At 37.6% G+C, this 17081-nt stretch overlaps 1 long non-coding RNA gene across 3 annotated transcripts; it reads right to left on the reverse strand.

The window, feature by feature from the left end:
* Window positions 1–492: 492 nt before the first annotated feature.
* Window positions 493–4215, reverse strand: LOC149920095 (uncharacterized). Of its 3 annotated transcripts, none has more exons than XR_016461005.1 (3): window positions 4170–4215; window positions 3694–3758; window positions 493–815 (listed from the first exon to the last, which is right to left on the reverse strand). It is a non-coding gene; the product is annotated as an uncharacterized LOC149920095 (long non-coding RNA). The 3 variants fall into 3 exon arrangements; XR_016461002.1 differs by lacking the exon at window positions 493–815 and adding an exon at window positions 984–1256; XR_016461004.1 differs by lacking the exon at window positions 493–815 and adding an exon at window positions 3308–3363.
* Window positions 4216–17081: the final 12866 nt, after the last annotated feature.

Here is a 17081-nt window from a genome sequence, read left to right on the forward strand (position 1 = left end):
CACGTCTTCTCAATGTCTTGTTTTAAATCTCAAAAAAGTCTGCTTAAAAATACCATCTGTATTTGATGCTGAAAGATGACTAGTGTATTACTTATTTCTGCTTTGTTTGTGTGGATTCTTTTCTCTTTCTTATTTTTCTTTTTATTAAAATGAAGATTGAAAAGTACAACAAACGCAATGTAAGGCAGGTTTCATTCAGATATGCAGAATTGCAGTGCGCAGAGCTATGCTACATCCTGGTCTTCCTACTAAAATGCAACTTGAATAAACTTTGAGGTTATAGGGACATAATTGAGGCCATAATTCGACTTCTGTGTAGAAGTTACAAAAGAAGACAGCTCCAAAATGTATTGATACATATTGTCCCATCAGAGAAATGTATTCTTTTTTTCCAATTAATATTTTAATCAATGGAATTTTTAGGATTTCTGTATACTATTTTTCAACCATCCTAGGTAGTAAAATATTTATAATTGCTGTTGATTACCCTCATTTACAGAAGCTACTTTTGCAGCTTCAGAGGAAGGTTGTCAAGTTTGTTGTTGTTGTTTTTTGCTGAGTTGGCATATTGATTGCATTAACTCCATGCTTGCTGTTACATTATTCCCCCCCTCCCCCCAAAAAGAACTAATAAGCAGAAAAACTGTTTATTAACACCAAGACAGAAGTAATATCTGCATTCTTTTGCCACTAATGCTAACCCATACTCTCTGCTGTTCAGAAAAATATTTGAGGAAACAAGAGAGCTGAAGGATCCTTCCAGGTACTCCAAAACTCTCTTCTCTGCATATTTATCTGTAAGTTATGCTTCTCACCTGTTTAGGAAACATTTAATTAAATTATAATGAGTTATGTCTTGATATTGTTAAATTTTCTTGTTTAATTCCCATTGAATGCATTGGAAGCAGTGCTAACTAGAACAATGCTAGCATTCAAAAATGCTTTAATAGTAGAACATGAAAAGTTGGACTTTATTATTTATGAACAGTTCTTGGTTATTTAATGACTGTATTGTTCATGGATTTTGGCTTTTGACAATTTCTTCCTGCATCTTTAATTCATGCTGAGAAGCTTAACTGTCAGTCAAAGTGACAGAGCACTGGAATAGGCTGCTCAGAAAAGTGGTGGAGTCTCCTCTGATTCAAGACCCATCCGGATGCTTTCCTGTGTAATCTGCTGTAGAGAATCTTCTTTAGCAGGGAAGTTTAATTCAATGATCACTAGTAGTCCCTTCTAAGCCCTGAAATTATGTGAGTCTGTAAAAATAGAGACAATCTCTCTTTAGTCCTCTGTTATAGGAAAAGAGAGGCAATGGCCACAGGTTTTCTGTATCCACAGGCTAAAATGGAATTTCTTTTACTTCCATCATGTTTGTGTATTATTTCTAAGTGCAAAAAAGGTGAGCACATTTCAAAGTGAATGCCTGAGCTCTGAACCATTTCAATAATCAGTGCTGGTAGATTCTATTCCTGCCCTCCAAACTGAGTAAGGTATTTGATCTTTACTATGAGTATAATACACATAATACATAACAATGTATGATACACACAATGCATAAACTGTCAACGCTATTTAAGATTCTGTTTTTATATTTTAAGAATAACATTTTTTTCTAAAGTTACATTATTTATATCACATGTATGCAGTTTATTGCTATAGGGTGTCAGACTGTGCCCAAAAGTTTACAGAAACTAATGGAAAGATTTTCTTGAGAATATTTAGCAAAGTAGTTTCAGTTAGAAATATCTAAGTCGCAAAAACTGGACGAGCTGGCTCAAATACTGGAGCCAATTTAACAATCTCTTAATATAATGTAGGAGGAGCACTGCAGCTGCATTGTTTCTAGTATACACGATAGCTCCATGGGAGCCAGTCTAGGTATCATTAGAAAATGAAAGCTATGGAGACATAATTCTAGACTCCATGAAAGAATACCATGTCAATACAGATTATTTAGACTAGTGGAAATCTGCTTAATTTCAGCAAATGCATCAGTGTAGTGTTAAGGAAGGAAACAGCTTCGCCTACATAGCACAATCATAACATATTTATTTTGTTAATGTTATGTTACCATAAGATAATAAGGGAAATTAAATCACAATTTAATTGTTCATCATGTTGCAGAACACATTGTATCTCAAGCTGTCATGGAAACTAGTTATCCTGCCTTTGATCTTTAAATCATACGCATAAAAATTGAGGAAAGAGAGTGATCACAATATTTGTATGAGAAAGATTAATGAGCTGTCTAAGCTGATTGCTTTTGCAGTAACTCATATTTCATGATATTGTATGAATGCATAACTGAGGTTCTTTTTAAAGTTCAATTGAAAAAAAAATCCTTCTCAGTTTATTAGTAGATATCTAATGTTATACATACTAAGTTATAATTAAAAAGTAAAACTCATTAATTTTGATTAGAAGTAAACTACGCAACATACACTTTTTTTTTATAGCTATGCTATCTGTTGACTATTTGATTCAACAATAGACACTTGTCATGCTATACAATTAACAAATATACAATTAGCAGAGAGGCGTGGTTGGGCTGGTACTTTACAGGTTGTATAACTAGAAGGATTATCACCATAGAAAGAAATAATTTTAAAAAAACTGCAGAAAAAAAACTGCAAAGAGAGCAACCTCCAGGAAGAGATCCTTTCCCAATGGCAGTCAGCCCTTAAATGGGGTCTAGGAGAGGTGGAGCCAGACTCCACCCATTCTGGTTACACAGGTGAACTTCCTTCACCTGTGCTCCTGTGGCTGACTCACTGCTTGCTTCAGTGGTTCAGGCCATGACTCACCAGTTCACATACACATGTGATTACATTTTCCAGTATAAAAGAGTTCATTTAGTTCCATTTGTAGTACACTCTTTGCAACTTAAAGCATCACTTTTTTTCCTCTAGATACTCTCAATTAAAAAAAGCAAGGAAAAATCAATTACATGATATATTTCAGTATGTTTATTGATTATTCAGGTCAATTTTGGAGGCCTATCAACATTTATGTTCAGTTTGGCTGGAATTTCTTTTTTTTTTTTTTAATAACTGTTGTGAAGGAAAAAGGAAGAAAAACTGACAAATTTGATTTGAATTTGATTTTTTTTTTTTTACTACAAAAAATATATTAACTAATCAACCAATCTTAGAACAAAGATGTTTTATTATTATAAATCTGTTTTAAATAAAACAGATACCTGTTTTATTTAAAAAATATAATAAAATATCTGTTATTATGAATTATAATTTATAATATAATTATTAAAAATCTGTTTTATTATTATAAATATTTATTTTCTAATCTTTGCTCATGTATGGAGAAAAAACATAGTTCACATAAAGTTGGACATCCCACTTCTCTCTGTGTAAAGAAATAGATGGAACACAAGTCGTTTCTTCATCAGATTCATAAGCAAAGCTAGTAAGAGCTATACCTCATATTGCAAGGAAGGGTTATGAATTCTTTGGAAAATCTGGATAAGTTTTAAAATACAATGTTTATATCATTATGCTTACGTATTATTTTGTATACCTATATTATTATAGTTTTTCTTTCTTTTTTTTTTTTAAATCTGAAATAGCTCAAAGACAATTATTATACTTTAGGCATCTTGGCTTTAACCTTATTTTACTTGTCTAAGATGTTAACTAAGACATTAACAGACTAGCACAGATCCAGTATTCTACTTACGGTGTTGAAACTGTTGACTGAACTACATTAAGTTCACCAAGCCTAGGAAACCTTTATTTCATGTGCTGTGGAAAAAAAGGGAGGTAGAAGACATGAGAATGTAGTCATGTTTTAATGTATTTGATTTTGCCTAATACTTACAATTCTTTATATTCTCCTTTGCCCAGGGCAGTAAAACATAAGTGCCAATACAGTAATAATAAAGGAATGAGAACCTCTATTGAATTTTGCTATTTTCTTTGCATTGTCCTGTACTTTTAGCCTAGTGCTCAAATCTTACTTTTACATTCTCTATCACCACATGCATACAGTGATTTACCACAGTGAATTTTTAAAAATGTTTTCTGCTTCCTTGTATAAACAATGAAAATTAAATAAAGGAATATTATATAATTAATAATATTAAGACGTTATAATAATGAAATAAGCAAGAGAGTTAGGCACAACAAGACAAAGAGAATATATAGGACACTTACCCATGTTGTGGGCTTGCTCAGGAAACTCCAGTGGAGTGGACCTTCCAAAAAGAGAGAGAGATCCTTCCCTACTGGTAGTCAGCTCTTAAATGGGTCTAGGAGAGGTGGAGCCAGGCTCCACCGCTTCCTGCAGCACAGGTGAATTGCTTTCACCTGTGCTCCCAGGGCTGATTCATTGCTCGCCTCAGGTGACTAATCAGAGGTTCAGGCCGTGACTCAGCAGTTCCCATACATTCCTGAATATTGAATATTCTTCTCCTTGAATATAATGCCAGCAATATTGTGTTCCAAATTAACAAGAATTTTAATATTTTTTCCTGCAATAAATGTTGTCTAGGTCATCCTCCTGCAAACAAATTTTTGCTCATAATGAGATTACATATATGATGCATTGCTCTGAAAGTAATGCATCTGCTGGAAAAGTGTTTTGTAGCTGAGAATTACTATGAAGTCTATCAAATAGTGATATTCTGCTCTTAGTATTTGTTGTAATTTCCATGGAAATACATAGGAGGTATTACTTTCAGATTCACCTACATAAGTTCAATTTAAGAGATATTCTATGCACGTTAGTCAGATCCAGTATAGCACTAAAGGAGCCCTGATATTGTCAATTAAATATTTTCTGCTTCTATCATTCAATTTAAGAAAAACTGTGGTGTCCAGGATTTGGAAAAGACATTTCACATTAAAGAAGCTTATTTTCTTTCCCCCAGCCTATCTTCTAAGGAAAATTGTCAGTTCTTGCCTTAAATACCTGGGGAGATACGGATAAAAATTATATATGTATATTGACATCTTCTTAAAAATAAAAAGACATTTGAAAACTAGTAAATTCATAATTTGATTCTTATACATTTGCAAATACTACAAAAATTCCTTTTACATACTGTTAAATATCCTTGCTGCTTTAGATAAATGAGATTTAATTGCTGATATGTCTGTGAATTAAGAAAGCAAATGTGTTAGATATTAAATAATAACGTTTTGGTACCTATTAATCTTATTTGCTATTATGTGGAAGGTTAATTAATATACAGGAATGAAGAAATCACTTTTCCAACAGAGATCTTTAATAGCAAACACTTTGCTTGAAACATGGAAAGCTAAGGTTTTGTTACTCCCTCTGAAGCTCAATCTGTCATTTCTCTAACTCTACGTACATACTTAGAAATGTCTGCTGCTTTATTCCTAGAAGATACGGTAAAAAAAAAAAATAAATAAATAAAAATAAAATCTATCATCACCTCTATAAACTAGCTGTTCTTTTCTTTTTCACTAACCCTTTCTACCACAGTTTGCCATGTATCCAAAAGTCAGAAGAGGGATGGATGCAGCGACTTCTGATTCTTTGTCATCTCATCATGTGTATTGGTCCATGGACATTTAGCTGTTTGTGTTAAAATTATAGACAGTTGTTTTACAATGGAATCAATGTTCTGGATGCTTCTGCTCTCTCATTCTACACTGCTTAGATCACATCACACATTTTACAGCAATAATACTGGAAAAGCTAAAAGTAGTTAGGCAGCAAATAAATCGCTTGTATTCCAGCTTGTCTTCAGATTTCAGAGGGACCAGGGGCTCTGTGCTTAGATTCTGAGTGATTACCTAGTTTAGTGCTATAATTCTAATCACATTCAAATGAGCTAACATGGCCACCCTCAAGGAATATAGTCACATTCATTGAGAACTCACATGGCTAGATTAATTAATAGTGTTGTTTACTGAAGCAACAGATTACAATTTCTTTTGGATTGCCAGTGACAAACAAACTGTCTTCAGCGAATGTGCAAATATTAAGAATGTGAATAATAGAGCTGACTGTAAACATGCTAAATTACAGAATAACTCACTAGAGATTTTTTAAGTTTCCCAGGGAAGCACTGGCTATAGGCAAGTATATGAATCATACCCAACTGGCATTCCTTTGGCAGTGAGGAAGAGAGGCTCAACCCACTGACCCATCCCAGAAGTCAGTGGTGTCTTCTCATCTTGTCTGCAATTATATCTTCCCCAGAATTCATTCTCTCCTGTATTTTTATGCTATTTTCTTACCCTTTCAGGTGAAGCTTTAATGGCTCTAATCTTTGTTGTGATTGGTGCAACAGAGAAACAAAAAGCTTCTTATTCAGGGTGATAACTGTGCAGTTTATCACTTCCATAGTATCATCATTTTCTCATCCCTGTGTTGTCATCACAGTCTGGCCAGGAGATTTTCCTTCCACTCCATCTTCTGCACTGTAGCCCTTAGAGTCAGCATTCCAAATTGCCCTAGCGTTAATAACATCTAACATGGCAGCTTGTGTTACTTATAGAATTATCATGGAACAGGCTCCTTGATATTCACCTCATTCCACCTGGATCTTTCTTTAATGTTGCACCTTAAGATGGAGACATCCCAGTAAGTAACCTCCAAGAATTATTCTACATATTCTATCCAGAGATTATAGTCAATCAAGTTTCAAAATATTTAGGAGCTGGGGAGATCACATACAGTCTCACTAGGAGGATTAAAGCTCAAGGGATCCTTGGGCTACTCGTTACTTATGGGGTAGAATGATTGACTCATAGTCATAGTATGTAGCAGGAGAGTGTTACTAGACTTTGAGAGAAATAGCCAAGCCAAAAGAGGAGGCTGGGGGCACGGAGGAGCACACCATCACAGTTCTGTAGTTTGCCTCTTATATAGGAAGAGCAGTACTAAGGGCATAATGAATTAAAAATACAAAGTATGTACTACAACTTCAAGTAAATTAAGCCAAAGTCTGACTAAATAAAAAGTAAGGAACTATGTGCAACAAGGATGTGGTCACTCTCTGTTTTCTGAATCATTGGTTTGATAAAAAAGAACAACAAAACTATAATAAAAACAAACAAATAAATTAAGACAAAACAACAACAACAACAACAAACACACAAAAAACATAATTTCAGAAGTCAAAAATCAATTAACACTATAAGTGAATACAACTTCAGTTTACTAAGGATATTTCTAGACAGACAAGTTACTCTTTCTTGTGTTCCACTATAATAGGACAAGGTATTTACCCAGTTTAGTCCCTGTTTTTATGGGAATTATTAAGGCTTACCTCTGAGAGACTGAAGTGGTTTTCAATTGGTATTTGCTTGAACCTGCTGTGTTGGAACACAGTTTTCCTGAATCTGCCTCTACACTGCTGTGTAGATATATCTTCTGTTATTTTCAAACCACACTTTCAATTCAGCAAACTACAGTGGTACTTTTTATCCCTTTCAGATGAACTTTGCAGCATGACACACCACAGAAAATGTAAAGAAATGATGGACAGTGGGTAGGAATTCCTAACCAGATGTGAAAGCAAAATAAAAACAAACACATAAAAAAAACCCACCAAACACACAGTGTAAATATGAAGCTTTCTACTTTAATAAAAGTGGTTTATGTTATTTAAAGCCAGGATTTTGTATCTATATTTTGAGTGAATATGAACGTATGTTCCATAAATAAGTAGATTGATACAAAATTCATATTAGGACTATGAATATCAACACATCTAATGAAGTTGTGTGGGGGGAGGAATTTTTTTTTTTTTTTGCTTTTTTTTTTTTGTTTTGTTTGTTTGTTTTATATTTGAATCTGCACTGCATGATTCTTAAAGTCCAGGCTATTACTTTTATATTTTACTGAATGCAATTCAACATGCAACAGGATCTAGTCTGAAAGTAATGCTTCCTATTTTATTATGTCGTCCCATGATAGTAAAGGTGGATGCTGGTGGTAAGGCAGTAAAAGCTGAACCTTTCCACCAGTATATCATTGCATTTTGTTGCTGCAAGACAGATGGCAGCAGAGGGGCAGTCTGACAAAATCACATCTGACATGGAAGTGAGTATGAAGCAAATATGTGTTATTGAACTACCTTGTTGTCATTAAATGTCACTTGCTGAACATTTAGGGAGACCAAACAGTGGATGTGAGCACAGTGAGGTGTTGGATGGTGTCTTTCAGCAGTGGTGACAGTGACAGTAGTTTACCTCGTTTGGTACCAATTTTAAAAGCATGGCATGTAGGCTCTTATTCATCATTATTGAAAATATATAGCTAACAGTGGTGACTATGTTTAAAAAGAGTATCTTGTAGCTGAGAATTTGCTCTATCAAACAGTATTATTGTGTTCTTTTATCTGTCGTAGTTTCCATGGAAATAAGTAGAAGACATTACTTTCAGAGCAACCTACATACTTCAGAAAATGTTGCTCCAGCCACACCCTCTTGCAATGCTTGTAACACTGTACATGGAAAAGATTAAATAAAGCAGCTAATACAGAAAACTCATTTAGGAAAAATATATCACTATAAATCTGTGGACGCTAGCACAGAAAAGTAAACTTCATAGGGAGGACTACTCAAAAACAAAGATGATCATGGCTGTTACCACAGGAGCTTTCCATACCATAGAAATCTTGTCTTGACTAAGAAGTATGTTGGAAGTAACACTAATCTTTTCTTTTATTCAGTAGTGGCAAAGGAGATCTAATCTTTGGGAAATAAGGAGTCAGAATGTGATCAAGTTTGAAAAAACAGTAATACCAACCTCGAGTACACCAAATGGGCAGATGCAACAGCATTCAAGTTTCCCTAATCCACCATAACGCATGCCTTGTTAAGCAGTGTAGAAATCTTTTCACATGACTGTTGGACCACAGCTCAAAACACAAAACCAGTAACATTATGAGAAAACGTGTTCTTCTGATGCTCTATTTTTGAAGATGCATCTTTTCAGGACTAAATTTCCTGCACTTAGAACCATTTTATCTACTCTTAATGTGAAATTAAGTCACTGGCAGTACTTTAATTTGTTAAAGAAATTATTATAATTTTCTTAGAAGCTTCTTTATACTGTCAGCGATATGGATCACCTTATGCAGTTTTTTACTGTGCTTTTCAAACTGAGAGCTCCTTAAGTGCAATCAGTGCAGGTCAGTGCAGGTCAGTGCAGGTCAGTGTATGAAAAATTAGCTGAATATCATGAGGAAAAAAGAAGAAGAAGAAAAAAAAAAAAGCATTTGGCAATTTTTTATTTTAATTTTTATTTTTAATCTATTCATTTTGATACGTGGATTCTGTCTGGTTTCTGCCATATTTGGCAGGGGGGCTGGAGTCTGAAAACACTATGTTTTTACATTGTGAAAAACAATTGCTAATTAAATGAAAATAAACTCTATTAAGTCTTGATAAGCAAAGAAAATGAGGCTGTTGTAACAGCTCATCTTGCTTGGCTTTGTCCAGATAAAATTTGGCATGTACTTAACAGTAGATTACTCAGAACTGTCATGTGAATTACAAGGCTAGGTTATGAAGGGAAGGATGGAGAACATAAATTTTATCTGTTGAAACTCAAATAATCCAATGGAAACTAGAAAGATTAGGAAATTGCATGTTTTGCGGTAAAGCAACTGAGGAATAAGAGGGAACAAGATAATAAAATTACATAGCAAAATACCATATTTTACTTTTTCATATCTAGCATATATATTTTAATGTTAATTAATCCATTTGTGCAACTATATTATATTGTTAGTATTTTAATTCAGAGATGCTGGATGAATGGTAATTGTATGGTAATGATTCACTAGATGTCTAAGTAGTGGTGGCTATATAAAGAGAGTACCTAAATGGGAGAAAGGTTTCTTTGGAAATACAGTCAGGTACATGAATGTATCTTAGTGATTGACATCATCTACATGGACTTGCGCAAAAAATCTGATACTGTTCTAAACAACATTCTTGATTCTAAAATGGAGAGGTGTGGATTTGGTAGGTGATGGATAAGGAACTGGCTGGATGACCATGTTCAAAGACTTCTGATTAATGGTTTGATAATGATGGCATGAGTGGTGTCCCTCAGAGGACTGGTGTTATTAAACAACACTGTTAATGACATAAAAAGTGAGATTGAATATGTCCTCAGCAAGTTTGTGCTGGAGGGAAAGGAAACCATCTAGAGGGACCTTGACAGACTTGAAAAGTAGGGCTATGGATACCTCATAGTGTCGAACAGGTCCAAGTGCAACATTCTGAACCTGAGTCAGGGCAATCCCAAACATAAATACAGGTTGGGTGGCAGATGAATAGAGAGCAGCGCTGCAGAGAAATACTTAGACCTAATAGTGGATAAAAAACTGAATATGAGTTGGAAATACGGTCCTGCAACCCAGAAAACCAACTGTATTCTGTGCTGAATCAAAAGAAGTATGGCTAGTAGGTCAAAGGAAGTAATACTACTTCACTCTTGTGAGATGCCACCTGGAAAACTGCATTCAGATATTGGGCCTGAACGATAAGAAAGGCCTATGAGAAAAATCATGAACCTGTTAGAGGAAGTGCAGAGGAGGGCCAAGAAGATTATCAGAGTTGGTACATCTCTCTTATGAGGACAGGCTAATGGAGCTGGCTTTGTTCAGCCTAGAGAAGAGAAGGCTTGTGATAGATATTGTAGTAGCCTTCCAGTATTTAAAGAAGAGGGAGAGTCTTTATTGTGGATTGTATAGATAGAACAAGGGATAATGGTTTTACACTAAAAAGTGTAGGTTTAGATCAGATATTAAGAAGAAATTCTTAATTATGACAGTGATTGTCCACAGAAGTTGTGGATGTCCTCTCTGTGGAATTGTTCGAGAGCAGACTGGATGGGGCTTTGAGCAGCTTGATCTAATGAAAATTGTCCCTGCCCATTGCATGGTTAGAACTAGATGAAATTTAAAGATTCCTTCTAACCTTAACCACCCTATGATTTTATGATTCTATGCACCAGTAAAAGGAAACTGCCTGTTTAAAATGCTTTTGATAGGAAATAGATAAAATTAGTCTTACACTGAAAGCAAAGATACCTTGCTGCTACATAAAATGTACTCTTCAAAACTGTGTGAACAATGATCCTGGTTGAGAACACTAGTATAAATAATAAACCACCCACTGGCTTTATTTGATAATGGGTCACTGAAAAGAAAAATGTGCATTTTCCTTTGTCTCACATAGTGAAGATAGAGGAGAGGGTGTAAATGGAGCATGAGGATTAATTTACTCTGCTCTTGAAACAGTGCATCTTGAAGTCTGCTAACATTAAGCTGATAACGTGAAGCCAGAATGAGCACTGTGACAATGATACGAGGATGTCCCCAGAATCCTGCTATCCAGTCAAGCACTCCACTTCCACTTATCCCTCCTCCTGGATGTTGACACAGATTCAACATGTGGCATGGTTAGAGTAGTTAATTTGATTTACTCTCCTATTTCTGCTACTAGTAATCCAGTCCAAGGCTTTGCAGAAGGTATCCCCTGATAGCCGCAGTTATATTATCTGCACACTTTGTTATCCCTTGTCCTAATTCCTCATGCTCATTTCCATTGCCCTCATCCTCCTCTTCCTTCAAATTATCACTCACATAAACAACCTGCCCGCAATTATGTTCAACATTGGTGCCAGTTTTCTTATATCCATACCAAAATTGGTTATCTACGTAATTTTGATCTTGTATGTTATTACTGATAATAACTAGCTACTGACAGTTATTATCATTTTTTCTTCACCCTCCCCAGCTATTTGTAACACTCAAACATTTATCATTTCACTCCCTCTTACCCATCCATGATATTCATCTTTTTATTGTGATGCTATATCATGATTTTCTGGGGTGACTTAGTTTTCTTATGTTTCTTCCTAGTAGATTATATAGTCCTGTGTTTCAGATTTGGGATGATAATAATTTTAATAACACACTGATGTTTTAACTGCTGCTGAGCAGTTCTTGCACTAAGTTAAGGACATTTCAGTTTCTGACATTGCTGTACCAACAAGTCTGGGGATGCACAAGAAACTCAGAGGACAGAATCTCTTTGACACAGACTGGTCAAAGGAATATTCTGTACCTTATGACAACATTTTTAATAATAAATTTTTAATAATAAAAACTGATAGGAGTTGGCTGGGAGGAGGTATTAGCTGCCATTGGTCAAGGATTTGCTGAGTATAGGATGGATGGTGATGCATAATTTGCTTTGTTTATTCCTTTTCCTATATTTTTTTTTCTTTCTCTCTCCTTCCCCTTTTTCTTTCTTCCTTATTAAATTGTCCTTACCTAAACCCTCAAGTTACTGTTCTTTTCAGTTCTTTCCCTGATACCATTTGTTGCAGTTTAACCCAGTAGGCAATTCAGAACCACACAGTTGTTTTCTCATTCCGCCCTTCCATTAGGATGGGGGAGACAATCAGGAAAATAAAAACGAAGTAGGATTTGTGGACTGAGATAAAACATGATTTACTAAGGCAGGGAGAGAAAAAAAAAAAAAAGGAAGAGAAAAGGAAAATAATAATAGATGTGGTAATATTGTAATATTTACAAAACAAATGATGCTCAGTAAAATTGCTTGCCACACATCTAGTGCCCAGACAGTCTCTGAGCAGTGACTGGTCCCTCAGCCAACTCCCAACAGTTTTTAATTTTTTTTCATATGATGACATTTTATATGGAAAATCTGTTATCTGTCCTGGGTCTGTCCCCTCCCAACTCACTCTCAGCATTGTTTTTCTCCCAGAGTCAGAACATAGCACCATATCAGACACTATGAAGAAAAAAAATATATAATCAAATCTCTCCCAGCTGAAACTGGGACGATATCCATCCCTTATTCTATATCATTTATCACAGAATCATAGAAACATCTGAGTTGGAAGGGACCTTAAAGGTGATCTAGTCCAACTCTCCTTCAATGAACAGGGACATCTACAGTGAGATCAGGTTACCAAAAGCTCGTCCATCCTGGTCTTGAATGTCTCTAGGGACAGGGCTTCACTGCATTGCTAGGCAACCTGTTCCTGTGCCTCACCTCTCTAACTTTAAAAAACTTTTTCTTTATATCCAAGCTAAATCTACACTCTTTTAGTTTGAAAGCATTTCCGCTTGTCCTCTCACAGCAGACCCTGCTAAAGAGTCTGTCACCTTCTTTCTTGCAAGCAGATAACAACAGACAAGGAGAATGCTGAAGTACTTAACAATTTTTTGCTCTGTCTTCTTGCTTGTCACACAGCCTTCAAACATTTGGTTTAGTAGCAGGGGACTGGGGAAGCAACATCCCTCCCACTGTAAGTGAAGATCAGGTTTGTGACAACCTGAGGAATCTGAATATCCACAAGTCTATGAGTCACACTGAGATGCATCCCAGAATCCTGAGGGAATTAGCTGATGTAGTCAGCAAGAGACTTCTACGGTATTTGAAAAATCATGGCAATCAGGTGAAGTCCCTATTGACTAGAAAAAAAGTAACATCACACCCATTTTTAAAAAAGGTAAAAAGGATGACTCTAGGAACTACTGAAACTACTGACCTGTCAGCCTCACCTTGACCTAGGGAACATCATGGAGTCTTAGCTAGGCTAAGGCATGTGGAAGGCAAGGAGGTAATACGGCAGAACCAGTATGGCTTCAGCAAAGGCAAATCCTGCTTGACCAACCCAGTGGCCTTTTATGATGGTGTCACTGCATCAATGTACAAGGGAAGAGCTACTGATATTATCTACCTTGACTTCATTAAGGCCTTTGACATGATACAATATCTTTCTCTCCAATTTGGAGAGATATGGATTTGATGGGTGGACTGTTTGATGGATGAAGAACTGGATGTAGGATCAAGTCTGGAGAGTGGCAGTCAGTGGCTCAATGTCTGGATGGAGATTGGTGACAAATGATGTCCTCCAGCGGTCAGTTTCTGAGGCAGATTCTCTTCAGTATCTTCATCAGTGACGGTGGGGTTGAGTGCACCCACAGCAAGTTTGCTGATGACACCAAGCTGTGGGGTGCAGTTGACACACCAGAGGGATGGGATGCCATACAGAGGCACCTAGACAGACATGAGCAGAGCGGCCCAGGTGAACTTCATGATATTCAACAGATCCAAGTGCAAGATCCTAATGACATTCAATAAGGTTGAGTGCAGGATGCTGCACTTGGGTCAGGGCAATCCCAGGTATTTACATATACTGGGGTAACATCTTGAGAGCAGCCCTGTGGAGAAGGACTTGGGGATCCTGATAGATGAGAATCATAGAATCACTCATAGAATCACTCAGGTTGGAAAAGACCTTAAAGATTATCAAGTCCAACCATGACGTGTGCGCTTGCAACCCAGAAGGCCAACTGTGTTCTGGGCTACATTAAAAAAGGTGTGGCCAGCAGAGAAATGGAGATGATTGTCCCCCTCTATTCAGCTCTTGTGAGGCCCCATCTGGAGTACTGCCTCCAGGCCTGGAGCTCCCAGCTCAAAAAAGACATGGAGCTCTTGGAACAGGTCCAGAGAAGGACCACTAAGATGATCAGAGGGCTGGAGCACCTCTCCTATGAGGAAAGGTTGAGGTAACTGGGCTTGTTTAACTTGGAGAAGGAGGTCTCTGTGGAGACCTCATTGTGGCCTTCCAGTACTTGAAGGGAGCATATAAATAAGAAGGGGAATGGCTGTTTACAAGGATGGATAGTGATAGGACAAGGGGTAATGTCCTTAAACTGAGACAGGGGAGGTTTAGGTTAGATATTAGGGGGAAGTTTTTCACTTAGAGGGTGGTAATGCACTGGAACAGGATGCCCAAGGAGGTTGTGGAAGTCCCATTCCTGGAAGCATTCAAGGCCAGACTGGATGCAGCTCTGGGCATTCAGTGGTTAGCAACCCTGCACATAGCAGGGGGGTTGAAACTATGATGATCATTGTGGACCTTTTTAACCCAGACCGTTCTATGATTTTATATGATTCCATGATCTTTAACCTGGGTCAAGGCAACTCCCACTGCCACAACAAGCTGGGACAGGAAAGCATTGAGCACAGCCCTTCTTAAAAGGGCTTGAGGGTACTGATGGATGGCAAGCTGGACATGGATGGCTAGCTGGACAAGGCCAGAAATGTGCCCTTGCAGCCCAGAGAGCCAAGTGTATCCTGGGCTGCATCAAAAGCAGCATGGCCAGTAGGTCAAGAGAGGTGATCCTTCCCTCAGCTCTGCACTGGTGAGGCCTCACCTGGAGTATTGCATCCAGATGTAGCGTCTTCAGTACAGGAAAGACATAGATCTGCTGAAGGGTGTCCTGAGAAGGGCAAAAAAAGAACAGATCCATGGAATGAAACTCCCCTTCTATGAGGATAGGCTGAGAGAATTGGTGCTGTTCGCCTGGAGAAAAGAAGGCTGCAAGGTGCTGATAGAGCAAGGAGAAATGGTTTCAAGTTCAAAGAGAGTAGATTTAGCTTAGATATAAGGAAAAGGCTTCTGCAGTGGGGGTGGTGAGGCACTGGAACCTATTCCTCAGTGATGTTGTTGGTGCTGCATGCCTGAAAACTTTCAAGGTGAGGCTGGATCAAGCCGTGATCTCACTGTGATGTTCCTGTTCATTTCAGGGGAGTTGGACTAGACAGCCTTCAGGGATCCCTTCCAAATCTAAGGATTCTATGATTCTACAGTTCTGTGATTTTATGATTCTGTAGCTCCCCTTTAGATAATGAAATCCACTGTCAAGTCACCTTGGAGCCTTCTCTTCTCCAGGCTGAACATCCCCAGCTTTCTTAGCTGTTCCTTGTAGACGACGTGTTTCATCCCTTGGATCATTTTTGTGTCTCTCCTCTGGTCACACTCCAACAGGTCCGTGTCTCTCCTGTACTGAGGACTCCACATGTCTGGACACAGTACTCCCGATGAGGCCTCATCAGTGCAGAGTATCAACCTAACAAAGCTTGTGTTTCCTTGTTGGTGAGGACAGAGCAGTTGTTTTGATGGTCACATCCATAGGGATCTGACAACATTCATCTTGCCATTTACTCTTAAGAACTGGATCACCTGTTCAGGTCCCAGAATGATTGGGGTTATTTTTTTTTCCTTTCTCACAAACTTCATCTCTCTGTTGTCCCATATGATGATGAAATCAATGTGTTTGAAGTGTTCAAGAGCTTCCCCCTGTTCCATAGCAGTCTGGATCACTAGTCATTGTCATGGTTTTATGATTTTTGGTTACCGGTATCCCACATCATAGCATCATGTAGTGCACTGGGAGTTAAACTGTTAATGCTCCAGTTGTGGGCACCTGTCCATAAGAGCTCTCTGAGCTGAGAGAAGGAATCTCCAATCTTGATGAGACACCTTCTAATCCAAGCAAGATTTCCTTTAATCCAAATTCAACACCCTCCAAACAGTACGAGACACCCTCCAATCTGAAGTAAATACTCTCAAGATCAAAAGAGACAGACTTCAATCCTAGCTGGAGAGTGAGAACATCGAAACTGATAAACGTGATCAACCACAGGAGGCACCAGAATCGATGTCAGTTGCCCCTGTGAGAGGATGGAAAATGAAACGAATCTCAACTCACTTAGAACAGAAGAAAGAGGAGGAGGGGAAAGTAGAGGAAACAGTCCCTGTACGAGAAGAGGAGGAAAGAAGTCCAGAGGAGTGGCTCCATGATGCTGGCGAAGTGCCCCTGAGGCCAGGGAAGGGGCTCTCAATGAGATTGCAGTCACCAAAGCCCAGAAGGGCAACAAGAAGTCCTGAAAAAGTAAGACATGAGCAAGATATCGTTATAATAACTGATCAATCTCTGAAAATGAATGAAATTCGAAGTCTGAGAAAAGACTTTTCATGCCACCCAAATGAAACTATTGTCACCTGGTTAAATCGATGGGACATGATGGGACAATGAGGTCAATAGTGTGTGGCTACATAGTAGAGAAGCTTGCCAACTGGGTGGCATTGCTAGGGACTCTGCCATTGACAGAGGTATTAGTACATGCCAGAATGGGTCTTTCACCCTCTAGAAGTGGATGCTGTTAGACGTAAAAGAAAGATACCCTTCAAAGACGATCTGATGCGTCAGAAAAAGAGATGGACTGATATGGAGAAAGGCA

The sequence above is a fragment of the Phasianus colchicus genome, chromosome 1 (assembly GCF_987193195.1).
Source record: "Phasianus colchicus chromosome 1, bPhaCol1.hap1.1, whole genome shotgun sequence".
Taxonomy (NCBI): Eukaryota; Metazoa; Chordata; class Aves; order Galliformes; family Phasianidae; genus Phasianus; species Phasianus colchicus.